General features: G+C 38.2%; 1 protein-coding gene across 1 annotated transcript in view; it reads left to right on the top strand.

The window, feature by feature from the left end:
• Positions 1–6,628, top strand: part of LOC144581836 (uncharacterized) — a 61,216-nt gene extending 54,588 nt beyond the window's left edge. The window contains exon 6 of the mRNA XM_078367511.1: positions 6,497–6,628. The gene's annotated coding sequence lies outside the window, so the exon portion shown is untranslated. The remainder of the gene's footprint in view (positions 1–6,496) is intronic.
• The last annotated feature ends 8,196 nt before the right edge of the window (positions 6,629–14,824 follow it).

The following is a 14,824-nucleotide window of genomic DNA, read 5'->3' as shown; positions in this document are numbered from 1 at the left end:
ATCTTTTCAAAAAACGAGTTCCTGGATTTATTGATTTTTTGAAGGGTTTTTTTTTTGTGTCTCTATCTTCTTCAGTTCTGCTTTGATCTTAGTTATTTCTTGTCTTCTGCTAGCTTTTGAGTTTTTTTGATCTTGCTCCTCTAGTTCTTTCAATTTTGATGATAGGGTGTCAAATTTAGATCTTTCCTTACTTCTCATGTGGGCTTTATTGCTATAAATTTTCCTCTAGACACTGCTTTAAATGTGTCCCAGAGATTCTGGTACGTTGTGTCTTTGTTCTGGTCGGTTTTGAAGAACATCTTTATTTTTTCCTTCATTTCATTGTTTATCCAGTCAGCATTCAAGAGCCAGTTGTTCAGTTTCCATGAAGTTGTGTGATTCTGAGTGAGTTTCTTAATCCTGAGTTCTAATTTGATTGCACTGTGGTTTGAGAGACTGTTTGTTATGATTTCTGTTCTTTTACATTTGCTGAGGAGTGATTTACTTCCAATTATGTGGTCAATGTAGAGCAGGTGTGATGTGGTGCTGAGAAGAATGTATATTCTGTCAATTTGGGGTGGAGAGTTCTGTAGATGTCTATTAGGTTTACTTGGTCCAGATCTGAGTTCAAGACCTGGATATCCTTGTTAATTTTCTGTCTCGTTGATCTGTCTAATACTGACAGTGGAGTGTTAAAGTCTCCCACTATTAATGTGTGGGAGTCTAAGTCTCTTTGTAGGTCCTTAAGAACTTGCTTTATGTATCTGGGTGCTCCTGTATTGGGTGTGCGTATACTTAGGATCATTAGCTCTTCTTATTGCATTGATTCTTTTACTATTATGTGATGCCCTTCTTTGTCTCTTTTGATCTTTGTTGGTTTAAAGTCTATTTTATCAGAGACTAGGATTGCAACTCCTGCTATCTTTTGCTCTTCGTTTGCTTGGTTAATCTTCCTCCATCCCTTTATTTTGACCCTATGTGTGTCCTTGCATGTGAGATGGGTTTTCTTGATACAGCACACTGATGGGTTTTGACTTTTTATCCTATTTGCCAGTCTGTGTCTTTTGATTGGGGCATTTAGCCCATTTACATTTAAAATTACTATTGTTATGTGTGAATTTGAACATGCCATTTTGATGCTAACTGGTTGTTTTGCCCGTTAGTTGATACAGTTTCTTCATTGTGTCGATGGGCTTTACCATTTGGTACATTTTTGGAGTGGCTAGTACTGGTTGTTCCTTTCTACGTTTAGTGCTTCTTTCAGGAGGTCTTGTAAGGCAGGTTTGGTGGTGACAAAAATCTCTAAGCAGTTGCTTGTTCAGAAAGGGCTTTATTTCTCCTCACTTACAAAGCTTAGTTTGGCTGGATAGGAAATTCTAGGTTGAAAGTTCTTTTCTTTAAGGATGTTGAATATTGGCCTCCACTCTCTTCAGGCTTGTAGGATTTTTGCTGAGAGATCTGCTGTGAGTCTGATGGGCTTCCCTTTGTGGCTAACCCCACCTTTCTCTCTGAGTTCCCTTAGCATTTTTTCCTTCATTTCAACCCTGGTGAATCTGACGATTATATGCCTTGGAGTTGCTCTTATTGAGAAATAGCTTTGTGTTGTTCTCTGTATTTCCTGGCCTGAATATTGGCCTGCCTTGCTAGGTTGGGGAAGTTTTCCTGGATAATATCCTGAAGAGTGTTTTCCCGTTCGGATTCATTCTCTCTGTCACATTCAAGTACACCTATCAAACGTAGATTAGGTCTTTTCACATAATCCCATATTTCTTGGAGGCTTTGTTCATTACTTTTTACTCTTTTTTCTCTGTTCTTGCCTTCTCATTTTATTTGATTGAGTTGATCCTCAATCTCTGATATCCTTTCTTCTGCTTGGTCAATTCAGCTATGAAACTTGTGTATGCTTTGCGAAGTTCTCGTGTTGTGTTTTTCAGCTCCATCAGATCATTTATATTCTTCTCTAAGCTGTTTATTCTCTTTATCATTTCATCAAACCTTTTTTCAAGGTTCTTCATTTCTTTGCATTGGGTTAGATCATGTTCTTTTACCTCAGAGAAGTTTGTTATTACCCATTTTCTGAGGCCTGTTTCTGTCAATTCATCAGACTCATTCTAGATCCAGCTTTGTTCCCTAGCTGGTGAGGAGTTGTGATTCCTTAGAGGAGGAGAGGCATTCTGGTTTTGGGTGTTTTCATTCTTTTTGTGCTGGTTTCTTCCCATCTTTGTCAGTTTATCTGCCTGTTGCCTTTGTAGTTGTTGATTTTTGGATGGGGTCTCAGAGGGGACATCAGTTTTGTTGATGATAAAGTTATTTCTTTCTGTTTTTTAGTTTACTTTCTAACAGTCAGATACATCTGCTGTAGGACTGCTGGAGGTCCACTCCAGATCCTGCTTGCCTGGGGTCACCTGTGGTGGCTGCAGAACTGTAATGGTTTCTGCCAGTTTTTTTCTTCTGTTTTCTTTGTCCCAGAAGGATACCCACCAGATGTCAGCCTAAGCCCTCCTTTATAAGGTGTGTCTTTGGATATACAGGAGTCAGGGAGGTGCTTGAGGAAACAGTCTGATCCTTATAGTAGCTCAAATGCTGAGCTGTGAGCTCCATTGTTATTGTTCCATTCAGAGCTGCTGGGCAGGTATGTTTAAGTCTGCTGCAGTGGAACTCATAACCACTTTTTTTCCCAGGTGCTCTGTCCTGGGAATGTGGGGCTTTATTTTTAAGTTTCTGATGTGCTTCTGCCTTTTTGCAGAGATGCCCTGCCCAGCTAGGAGGTGGCCTAGTCACAGTCTGCCGGCAGAGGCATTGCTGAGCTGCTGTGGGCTCTGCCCAGCTGCTGTGTGAACTTCCTTATGTTTTTTTTTTTTTAATAGAGATTTAGTTAGAAGTGCTTTGATAATGGTGGACTGCCTCAGTAATGGTGGTCTGCCTCAGTAATGGCAGATTGCCTGGGTAATGGTGGACTGCTTCAGTAATGATAGACTGCCTCAGTAATGGTGTACTGCCTCAGTGTGGTGGACTGCCTCAGTAATGGCAGACACCCTTCCCCCAACAGAGCTGGACCATTCTGGGTCCAGCTGCACTTGCTGTGAAACTCTGAATCCAGAGCATTTCAGATTGCTGGTCTTTGTGAGGGTGGGACCTGCCAAGCCAGGTCACCTGGCTCCCTGTTTCAGCTACCTTTTTTTCAGTTGAACAGGCGGTTTTGTCTCCCAGGCATTCTAGGCACCAGTTGAAACGGCTGCCCAGATTGTTTGAATTTTTGTGTGGAGACTCGCTGCATTGCTGAAATAGCCATGCTGGAAACTTGTGGCTCTTTTCAGCCTGGGAATCTCCTGGTCTGTGGGCAGGTGATCATTCACTGTCTGTGTTGTTCTTTCTGGGAACTGTGCTCCAGAGCTGTTCCTATTCAGCCATCTTGGATCTGCCCTCCTGTTATCTTTTTGATGTATTTGGGGTTTTATTTGCTGCTATTTTACTGAAATTTTAGAACCTATATTTATCAGAGATATTGGCCTGTAGTCTTCTCTCTTCTTTTTTTTTTTTTTTTTGTCCTTGTCTGATTTTGGTATCAGGGTAATGTTGGTCTCATAGAATAAGTTAGAAAGAATTCCCTCCTCTTCATTTTTTTGGGAATAATTTGATAATTGGTGTTAATTCTTTTTGGTAAGCTTGGTAGAATTCAGTAGTAAAGCTATCTTGGGCCTTTCTTTTTTGGGAAGCCTTTTATTTAGTCTCATTACTCATTGACTTTTTCATGGTTAAATCTGGTAGTTTGTATGTGTCCCATTTCCTCTAGGTTTTTCAATTTGTTAGTATGTAGTTGTTGATAATAGTCATGATGATCCTTTGCATTTTTGTGGTATCAGTTGCAATGAATCTTTTTTTCATTTCTGATTTTGTTTTTTGTCTTCTCTCTTTTCTTGGTTAGTCTAGATAGCAGTTTCTTGATTTTGTTTATCTTTATGAAAAACCAATTTTTAATTTTGTTGATACTTTATTTTTTTTTAGTGTCTATTTTGTTTTGCTCTACTAATTTTTATTATTGCTTTCTTTTAAATTTTGGGTTTGGCTTGTTCTTTCTTTTCTAGTGTATCGAGGTGCACCATTACATTATTTGAAATGTTTCTGCTTTTTTTGATGTGGGTGTTTATTGCTTTAAAATTCCACCTAAGCATTGCTTTTGCTGTTTCCCGTAGGTTTTGGTATGTTGTCTTTTAATTTTTATTTGTTTCAAAAATTTTTTAAAATTTTCTTTTTAATTTATTCACTGACCCAATAGTCATTTGGAAGCAAACTGTTTAATTTCCATGTGTTTATAAAATTTCTATGTTATTCTTGTTATTAATTTTTAGTTTTATTTCACTGTGGTCTCACAAGATAGTTGATATAATTTCAATTTTTTAAATTTGTTGAGACGTTATTTTGTGGCCTAACATGTGGTCTGTCTTAGAGACTGTTCATGTGTTGATGAGAAGAATGCATATTGTGCAGCTGTTGTTTAACACATTCTGTAAATGTCTATTAGGTCCACTTGGTCTAAATTGCAACTTTAAATCTAGTGTTTCTTTGTTGATCTTCTGTCAAGATAATCTGTTTAATGCTGCCAGTGGGGTGTTAAAGTTCCCAAATATTATTGGAGTATATCTCTCCCTTTAGATCTAATATTTGCTATGTATATATTTGGGTGCTCAAGTGTTGGATGCATATATATTTAGAATTGTTATATTCTATTGCTCAACTGAATGCTTTATCATTATATAATGACCTTCCTTGTTTTTTTTTTTCTTTCTGCTTTTGACTTAATACAATTTTACCTGACATAAGTATAGCTACTTCTGCTAGCTTTTGGTTTCTATTTGTGTGATATCTTTTTCCATTCCTTTATGATCCAGTCTGTATCTGTCTTTACAGGTAAAGTAAGTTTCTTGTAGGCATCATATCAGCATATACTTGGATTTTTCTCTTATTCATTCAGTTTACATCTCTTAAGTGAGATTTTGATTCATTCATATTTAAGGTTATTATTGGTAGGTGACGACTTATTTCTGTCATTTTGTGAATCATTTTCTGGTTGCTTTGTTTGTCATTTGTTCCTTTCTTTCTCTATTACAATTTATCATCACGGTTTGGTGACTTCCTTGTTGTTTGGAATACCCTTTGTTCCTTTATTTCTCTCTTACTATGTTTCATTGCAGTTTGGTGGTTTTCTGTAGTAGTAACATTTGGCTTCTTACTAAATTGTGTGTCCGACCTCCTGGTGTGTTTTATATTTTCCTGACAGTAGGTTTTATCTTTTCTTCCAGATATAGAACTCTTTTAATGAGGAAGACTTAATGCAAGCACCAGGACTTAATTGAATCACCTCTCCATTGTTACAATTGGGAAGGGACAGATGCTTGCTTTGTGTGTAGTTGCTGACCAGCAGTTGCTTCTTGATAGGAGAGAAGTTAAAAAGAGCACCCCAGGCTTTGTGGGGAAGCTGGCTAGGAATTCAAACCTGGAAGACTTGTATCATGTTTTTTGCAGCCTGATGCGGTTGGCTAGTTTCTCTGCTATGGTGCCTTTGTTGGCCAGAATGCTAAGCAGCTACTAAGGTCTGCATACTGGTTTTTGAACCCCACCTGTGTTTCTAACTGACCCTGTGTAATCTAGACCTCCTGGTCCTGGGCATTTTCTGAAAAATGACAGGAGGAAATGCTTAGGTATAGAATTAGAAGTGGCAAAGAGATAGGTGCTGCTCCATGGAGAGCTTTTAACAGCACGTTGGAGTGTGGCCATCATTCGACAGACATGGGGAAGCAATTGCAAAATTACATAGGCAATTCTTTGATCAGAGAATGATTTAGAAAGGTCACATTGTCAGTGGTATGAAGGATAGAAGTAGGGTGACAACAGTGGCAGGGGACTAGGTAGGAGTCAATTGAAATAATCCAGGCAAGAAGTAATGAGAGTCTGAACAAAGCCACTGCATTGAGACTGGAGAAGTGGCAGGGACAGGTTTTCATAACTATTTCCTTCACACTCTTACCTGTGTTGTCTCCTTCTGGATGAGTCAAGTTGGAAATCTTTCACATTTACGCTGTTGAGGTCACTCTTGGTTGGCACATGAGAATACCTGGAAATGATTTATTTTTAACTTGCTTAGGCACAGAGATTGACAATATGTAGAACAATGGAACTTGGTACATTCTGCATCATCTGGTGAAATGACTACCTTATTAATAGGGAGCCAGTTCTTAACTCTGCCACATTTTGTTTTTTTCATTACTATTTTGCTATATTCTTATAACATATATATATATTTATGGATACATGCAAATATATTTAACAGAGTTGAGAATATACTGCAAAAATTATTTTGCATTCTACTTTTACCCTTAAAACCTTCTGTTATAAATATTGTTTATTCCGCAAGAAATTTTTAGTAATGTAATTTTTAATAATTTCAGTTTCTTTTGTATTATTGTACACTGTATTTATTTATTTATTTTTTTGAGATGGAGTTTTGCTCTTTTGCCAGGCTGGAGTGCTGTGGCATGATCTTGGCTCACTGCTGTTGTGAACTGAACGCGAGCCCGGGAATGTCATCCAGCGAGAGGGTCCCAAACCTGGAAGAGAGCGTGCGCTGGAAAAAGAGATAGAAAAGAGTGAGGTCTGGAGGGCTACATGTGCTATGCCCATGCAGCAATTTTATTTTTGCAATATGTTTCATTATATACTTTTCTGAAGTTAAAGTTGTTTATGCCAGATTAACATACTTAAGTTACAGTAAGCAAGTTATGCCACTAAGTTATGCCCAGTAAGTAAGTTAAGCCCAGTAAGTAGGTTATACCCAGTAAGTAGGTTATGTCCAATAGGTCAAGGTAAGTAAGTTACAGTCACGCCCAGTAAGTTATGGTAAGTAAGTTACAGTTACACCCAGTAAGTTACGGTAAGTAAGTTACCAAGTGTAAATACTTAAGTTAATATTTTACAATGAAGGTAACATGGGTCCAAAATGAACACAAGGAGACAATAAAGCATAAGGAGCCGAAAGCATTCACAATGCCTCCCAAGTTCTCATATCCATAAAGTAATGTCTGTTAATTATTTTGAATAACATATAGTTTCTCTCTCGGTTCCTGCTTTCCCTCAGCTCGACTCCCCCAACCGGGGATCTGTGTCTGGGCTCAAGCTCACCATATGGTGAGGCCCATTTCCTAGGGGCCTCACACGGGAGCGATCCCCACAGGTCTCCCTTACACTGCAACCTGTCTCCCAGATTCAAGCGATTCCCCTGCCTCAGCCTCCTTAGTAGCTGGGACTACAGGCACGTGGCACCGTGCCTGGCTAATTTTTTGTATTTTAGTAGAGATTGGGTTTCACCATGGCCAGGATGGTCTCGATCTCCTGACCTCATGATCTGCCCACCTCAGCCTTCCAAAGTGCTGGGATTACAGGCTTGAGCCACTGCGCCCGGCATGTTTATGGTTTTAACTGATCCCTATTGTTGAATACTCAAGTCATTTCTGGTTTTTAGCTATTATAAATAATATTGTAATGCACAATTTTACAAAATTGTTATAGCAGCCCACACTGGAAAACAATCTAAATATCCTGCCACAGAAAAATAAACACATTGCAGTAGATTCAGTATTGCTGAATCCTATTCAACAATATAAAAGAACAAAATACAGATACACAAAACAATATAGGTGAATCTCAAAAACTTGATGTTCATGGAAAGACACTAGACACAAAAAAGGACTTCCATATGATTCCATTTACACAGTTCTAGAATGGGTTGAACAGTAGAGTTCAGGACAATGGTTGCTTCTTGAGGGTGCAATTGACTGGAATGGGAAAGGTGGAGTTTTCTGGAATGGTAAGATGATCTATGCCCTTATGGGAATGGTGGCGACATAGGTGTATACATTTGCCAAAGTTCATTGAACTATTCATTTAAAATCCATGTACTTTATTGTATGTTAATTTTACCTTAATTAAAAAATTCATAAGCACTTCTCCTTTTTCTGGGTTGATGAAGTTGATACAAATTTGGAGTAGTATAAAAAGGTTATGTGGAGTGTAACACACATCTCTTAAGTTTACAAGCATGGATTTTAAGTCATAGACTCAAATAATGTATGATATTATGTGGAAGGAGACACAAGAAAAATATTACAGCAGTCCCAAGACTATATTTAACACAATCTCCTGAGTTTAAACCCCTCCCACAAGATACCTAATATACAAGATTGTTGTGCAATGCTATAAAAGGCCTTACACAGTCTATTCTGAAAAACCGGTACTTCAATAAATAAGATAAGTGGAGGAACCAGGATATAAGAAAACATAAAAACTTTTAGAAGGTCAACAAAGCCTGGGGAGATAAAACTCAATAGTTCAGGAACAGCAGTGGAATGGAGTTTTCTTTGTTTTAGACAGAAAATTACAAGGTGCTGTTTGAGCTTATAGCTGAAGTTGGAGTAGTTCCTTGCAGGAATACAATTTAACAAGCATCTAGGAATCTAAAGCCATCCACATAAAGAAAATGGAAAGATAACTTTTTGTTGGCTATTCACTGTGATGAGAAATGTTCCACCAGCAGGGAAAATTCTGAGGGAATGAGAAATGTTCTGTCTTGTTTCGGGTGGTAGTTACCTGACAGTATACAATTGTCAAAACTCATCCAACTGAACACCTAAGATCAGTGCATATTATTGATATCAGTACCTCAGTAAATATAATATAAATAATAAAAAAGCAAAGAAGAGGAGGAAGATTATTCTGTTTCCCACTATTTCAATGACAAATTAACATCCACTAAGTGGTAGAGCAGATCAGATCTGGAGTTGTTAGGACCAGACTTATTGCTTGAAGGAATGGTGAAATTCATTTAGTGCAGCTGGGTGGGAGGTATCCAGGTCATCTCTGAGTAGTAGATAGACCGGCTAGAGTAGCGATATCATCTATGCCTTTGGCACAAAACCAAGAAAGTCTCTCTGTGGATTTGCAACTTAGTATGGTGATAACAAATAGGTCTCATCTTCTCTCATTCATGAATTGCACAGGGAGCCTTGGGTACATGAGGATAAAGACCTCAATCCATGCTCAAATGGAAGAGTCAGCATTGATTAGTGATGTCCGTTGAGGGTGGCAGGTGGATTGGAGACATGTATGCCAAATATTTGCTAAGCATTCCTGGCCCAATATTTTTGAAAAAAGAGGGAGGATGGGGGCTGGATGCTCAAAACTGCAAGGAAATTTCTTTAGTGACTATTGTGGTGCTGGTCATGTTTAGGTATACTGGATTTGGAGATCACATTCTATTTCTTCCAGAAGCTTCCAGGAGTGAAGACAGTTTAAAAGTCAAACAGCTTGACTGAGCATCAGTCTGAAGGGGCTTGGCAGAGGTGGAAACCAGGTCTATGAAAAGATGACTGAAGCCAGAGTAGATGGGGGCAGAGGAAGTGAGTGTTGGTTAGTGTAGGAGGTGGCCCTGGATCCCCTGGCTGGATAGGATTTAGCTCCAGAGGCTTTGTGGGTGGGGTGCTGCTGTCAGGGTGCACAACTGAATTGGACCACAAATCAAAAGCCATGGATTGCTGAATTCCAGAGCCTTTAACTAGTCTTTCATTCACGAGAACAGGTCTGGTGCCAGATCCTGGAGTCCAGTGGTCAGATGTGAGTGGAGAGAATGTGGAGATGAAAGGATCCATTAGGAGCCTGGGAAAATGTCCCTTTGTGGTGTCCATCACCTCCACTGTTGGCCCTCTCATTCCTGAAACTGCTCACCCTTTAAAGGCCCAGATCCTTTCTTATTTTTAAATGAGTAATCTGACACATACCATAAAACATGTAAAGTGCTGTAATCTTTGATGAGCACTTTTATGCACGATGAATTTTACACATGTATGCAGCATGCAAACCACCTCCTAAGCCAAATTCTACATTCTGACCACTCCACTCCCCACCAAAGGTTTCCTCTGTGACCCTTCCCAATCTCTACAACTCCTCTTCTGGGGAAATCACTAGTGTGAACAACTCCTGTCACAGTTTGCCTGAGACAGGCGTTGCCTAGGATTGAGGGGTTTCCTGGAATCTGGGACTTTCAGTGCTGAAACTGGGAAAGTTCTCAGCAAAACAGGACAATGGGACATCCTAGTCCTCACAATTCTGACCTTAACCATCATGGATTAACCTTGCCTGGTTTTGAACTTCATTTAATGGAGTTAGACTTTATGTTCTCTTTTGCATCTGGCTTCTGTTACATAACACTGTATTTCTGTGTGTTTAGCCCTACTATTACATGTAGTAGCAGTTTTCTTTTCAATTACTGAATCATATTCCATTGTATGAATATAATTTGTCCATTGTCCTGTTGAAAGGCATTTTGGTTCAGCTACCTTCTGATATGAATGGTAATCACACTGACTAGCCTGCAAAGTATACCTGCTTTTATTGTAAAATCTTCTCAATTTTTTAGGAACTAGGTGGAGGGATAAATTATAAGCATGTTGTTTTAGCCTACTTGGGCTGCCACCACATAAACTGGGTAGATTATAAACAACAAAAAATTATTACTTACAGTTGTGGAAGCTAGGAAGTCCAAGATCAAGGTGCCAGTATGGTTGGACTCTGGAGAAAACCCTCTTCTGGACTCCAGACTGCCAACTTCTTGCTGTGCCCTCACATGGTAAAAGGGATGAATCTACTTCCTTGGGCTTGTTTTATAAGGGCACTAATCTCATTCATGATGGCTCTGCTTTCACGACCTAATCACCTCCCCAAAGGCCTGCAACTGCTAGTACCATAAGTTTGGTGGTTAGGATTTCAGTATAAGTTTGAGAGGGCACAAACTTTCAGACTGTAGGACGTGTTTATAATCAAGTAGGTGTTGGTGATTGCTCCATTTCCCTAAAACAGTTTTAAGGACTAAGCCAGAAACTGGAAAAAGAGTTTAATTATTTGATTTTCTTATTTTTAACTTTTATTTTAGGTTCAGGGGTATATGTACAGGGTTTTTAGATAGGTAAACTTACGTTGTAAGGGTTTGTTGTACAGATTGTTTAATCACCCATATACTAAGCCAATCGTTACTTTTTTTTTATCTTCTCCCTCCTCCCATTCTCCAGCCTCAAGTAGGTCCCAACGTCAGTGTTCCCCTCTTTGTTCCCATGAGCATTCAGTATTTAGCTCCCACTTACAAACAAGAACATGCAGTATTTTGTTTCTGTGCTGGTTTGTTAAGGATAATGGCCTCAAGCTCCATTCATGTTCCTGCAAAGGATATGGTATTCTTTTTTATGGCTGCATAGTATTTCATAGTGCATATATACCACATTTTCTTTATCCAATATTTCATTGATGTGCATTTAAGTTGCCCTATATGCATTAGGTTGATTTCGTGTCTTTGCTATTGTGAGTTGTGCTGCAATTAACATTCGAGTGCATGTATCTTCATTATAGAATGACTTATATTCCTTTGGGTATATACCCAGTAATGAGATTACTGTGTTAAATAGTAGTTCTGTTTTTAGCTCTTTGAGGAATTGCCACACTGCTTTCCACAATAGTTGAATTAATTTACACTCCCATCAACAGTGTATAAGTGTTCCCTTTTTCTCTGCAACCTCACCAGCATGTTGTTATTTTTTGACTTTTGAGTAATAGCCATTCTGACTGGTGTGAGATGGTATATCACTGTGGTTTTTATTTGCCTTTCTAATATCAGTGATATTGAGCTTTTCTTTATATGCTTGCTGGCCACATGTATGTTTTCTTTTGAAAAGTGTCTGTTGCTATTCTTTGTTCACTTTTTAATGGGGTTATTTTTGGGTTGTAAATTTGCTTAAGTTCCTTCTAGATGGTGGATATTTATAGATGATGGGTCCTTTGTCAGATACATAGTTTACAAAAATTTTCTCCTGTTCTATAGATTGTCTGTTTACTCTGTTGAGAGTTTCTTTTGCTGTGGGGAAGCTTTTATTTAATTAAATCCCATTGATCATTTTTTGCTTTTGTCGTGATTGCTTTCAGCACCTTTGTCATGATAGCTTTTCCTATTTCTATGTCTAGAATGGTATTGCCTAGGTTGTCTTGCAGGGTTTTTATAATTTTGGGTTTTACATTTAAGTCTTTATTAATCTTGAGTTAATTTTTGCTTATGGTATAAGAAAAAGGTCCAGTTTCAATTTTCTGCATATGGCTAGCCAGTTTTCCCAGCACGACTTATTGAATAGGGAGTCCTTTCCCCATTGCTTGTTTTGTCAGCTTTGTTGAAGATAGATGGTTGTAGGTGTGTGGCTTTATTTCTGGGCTCTCTATTCTGTTCCCTTGGTCTATGTGCCTGTTTTTGTACCAGTATCATGCTGTTTTGGTTACTATATTCCTATAGTATAGTTTGAATTTGGGTGACATGATGCCTCTAGCTTTGTTCTTTTTTCTTAAGATTGCCTTGGCTATCTGGCCTCTGTTTTGGTTTCCCATGAATATCAGAATAGTTTTTTTTCTAGTTCTGTGAAGTATGCCATTGGTAGTTTGATAGAAATAGCACTAGAACTGTAAATTGTTTTGGGCAGTATGGCCATTTCAATGACACTGATTTTTCCTATCCATGAGCATGGAATGCTTTTTCATTTGTTTGTGTTAGCTCTGATTTCTTTGAGCAGTATTTTATCATTCTCATTGTAGAGATCTTTCATCTCCCCAGTTAGCTGCATTACTAGATATTTTATTCTTTTTGTGGCAATTGCAAATGGGTTTGTGTTCCTGGTTTGGCTCTCAGCTTGACTGTTGTTGATGTATAGGAATGCTACTGATTTCTGTACATTGATTTTGTATCTTGAAACTTTGCTGAAGTTGTTTATTGGCTGAAAGAGCTTTTGGGCTGACACTATGGAGCTTTCTAGGTACAGTCATGTTGTTGGGAAACAGGGATAGTTTGACTTCCTCTCTTCCTATTTGGATGCACATTCTTTCTTTCTCTTGCCTGATCGCTCTGGCCAGGACTTCCAATAGTATGTTGAATAGAAGTTATAAGAGAGCGCATCCTTGTCATGTGCTGGTTTTCAAGAGGGATACATCCAGCTTTTGCCCATTTAGCATGATGTTGGCTGTGGGTTTGTCATAGGTTGTGCTTATTATTTTAAGGTATGTTCCTTCAATACTTAGTTTATTGAGCATTTTCACTATAAAGAGATGTTAAACTTTTTAAAAGAATTTTCTGCATCTGTGGTTTTTGTCTTTAGTTTTGTTTATGCGATGAATCACATTTATTGGTTTGCATATGTTGAAGCAACCTTGCGTCCCAGGAATGATGCCTACTTGATCATGGTGAATTAGCTTTTTGATGTGTTGCTGAATTCAGTTTGCAAGTATTTTGTTGAGGATTCTTACATCAATGTTTATCAAGGATGTTGGCCTAAAGTTTTCTTTTTTTGTGTCTGTCTATGCCAGGTTTTGTATCAGGACGATGGTCTCATATAATGAGTTAAAGAGGAATTCCTTCTTAATTTTTTGGAATAGTTTCAGTAGGAATGGTACCAGGTCTTCTTTGTACATCTGGTAGAATTTGGCTATGATTCCATCTGGCCCTGGGTTTTTTTTTTGGTTATTTATTACTGATTGAATTTTGGAGCTCATTATTGGTCTGTTCAGGGAATCAGTTTCTTCCTGGTTCAGTCATGGGAGGGTGTATGTGTCCAGGAATTCATCTGTCTCTTCTAAATTTTCCAGTTTATGTGCATGGAGGTGTTCACAGTATTGTCTGATGGTTATTTTTATTTCTGTGGTGTCAGTGGTAACACCACCTTTGCCATTTCTATTATTTGGACCTTCTCTCTTTTCTTCTTTGTTAGTCTCTCTAGTGGCCTAACTTTACTTTTGTGATGGGCCTATGTAGTACCACCATCACCCCCTTTTAACATGAGAAATTTGAGGTACAGAGAAGTTGAATAATTGGTACATGACAGAATCAGAATTTTAACCCAGAGTCAGAATTTTAATCTGGCTCCAGAACCCGCTTTCTCAACACTTCACTCAGTGCCTCTCACAGAAATAAGCAAAATCTTACAACGAGGGGATTCAACCTTAAACCTCCCTGAATCTAGTATTGAAATTTGCATGATTCCTGAACATTTGAAAAATTAAGGCCGTCCTACCTTCTCCAAAGTTATATATGATTCTAAACTCTAAAGCAGTCTATAAAATAAGAAATTGAAAATGGTTTTCAGATACTACAATGGTGCAGTCATTCCATGGCTTCTAACTAAATATTTGCCACACTGTGTTGCCTGATGTTGATGGGCTTCTGATTTTCCATGAGGTTCTCTAGGCTTGAAATGTTGTAATTATCTTAGAGTTAAGAGATTTACTGAATGTGTTCTATGTTTCAAACTGTTGAATGCTGTAAGGGACATAAGAGAGACAGAAAATGGAGATCCCAATTTTATTAGTAGAGTAAAAATTATGGTTTCCCACATTGTGCCTCTGAGAATATTGAGGCCTTGGTGCTCCTCAGCTTACACAAGAGAAAAGTTTTATCCACAAGTTACTATGTAGTGCCTGGGGGTGTGGAGAGAGGAGACCTGTGAGTGTTTGGTAAACTAGAGTTAATCAGTACCATCTTTAACTGAATTGTTTTCCACATAAACCAAGGGCTAAAGGTGAATTGGGCAGATAACAGAAATAATTGTTTTATTTCAAGGGTGAGTCATTTCTGGCTTGGGGCAGTTGATACAGATTTCAGTTTGATTTCATCACATTCTTACAGTTACTCCTGCTTTACCATAGAGATTGATTTCTTTTTTTTTTTTTATTTTATTTTAATTTTTTAATTTTTTATTGGATTATAGGTTTTGGGGTA

This window comes from Callithrix jacchus, chromosome 3 (genome assembly GCF_049354715.1).
Source record: "Callithrix jacchus isolate 240 chromosome 3, calJac240_pri, whole genome shotgun sequence".
NCBI lineage: Eukaryota > Metazoa > Chordata > Mammalia > Primates > Cebidae > Callithrix > Callithrix jacchus.
The sequence above is the reverse complement of the archived record's forward strand: the minus strand, read 5'-3'. Positions and strand labels throughout refer to the sequence as shown.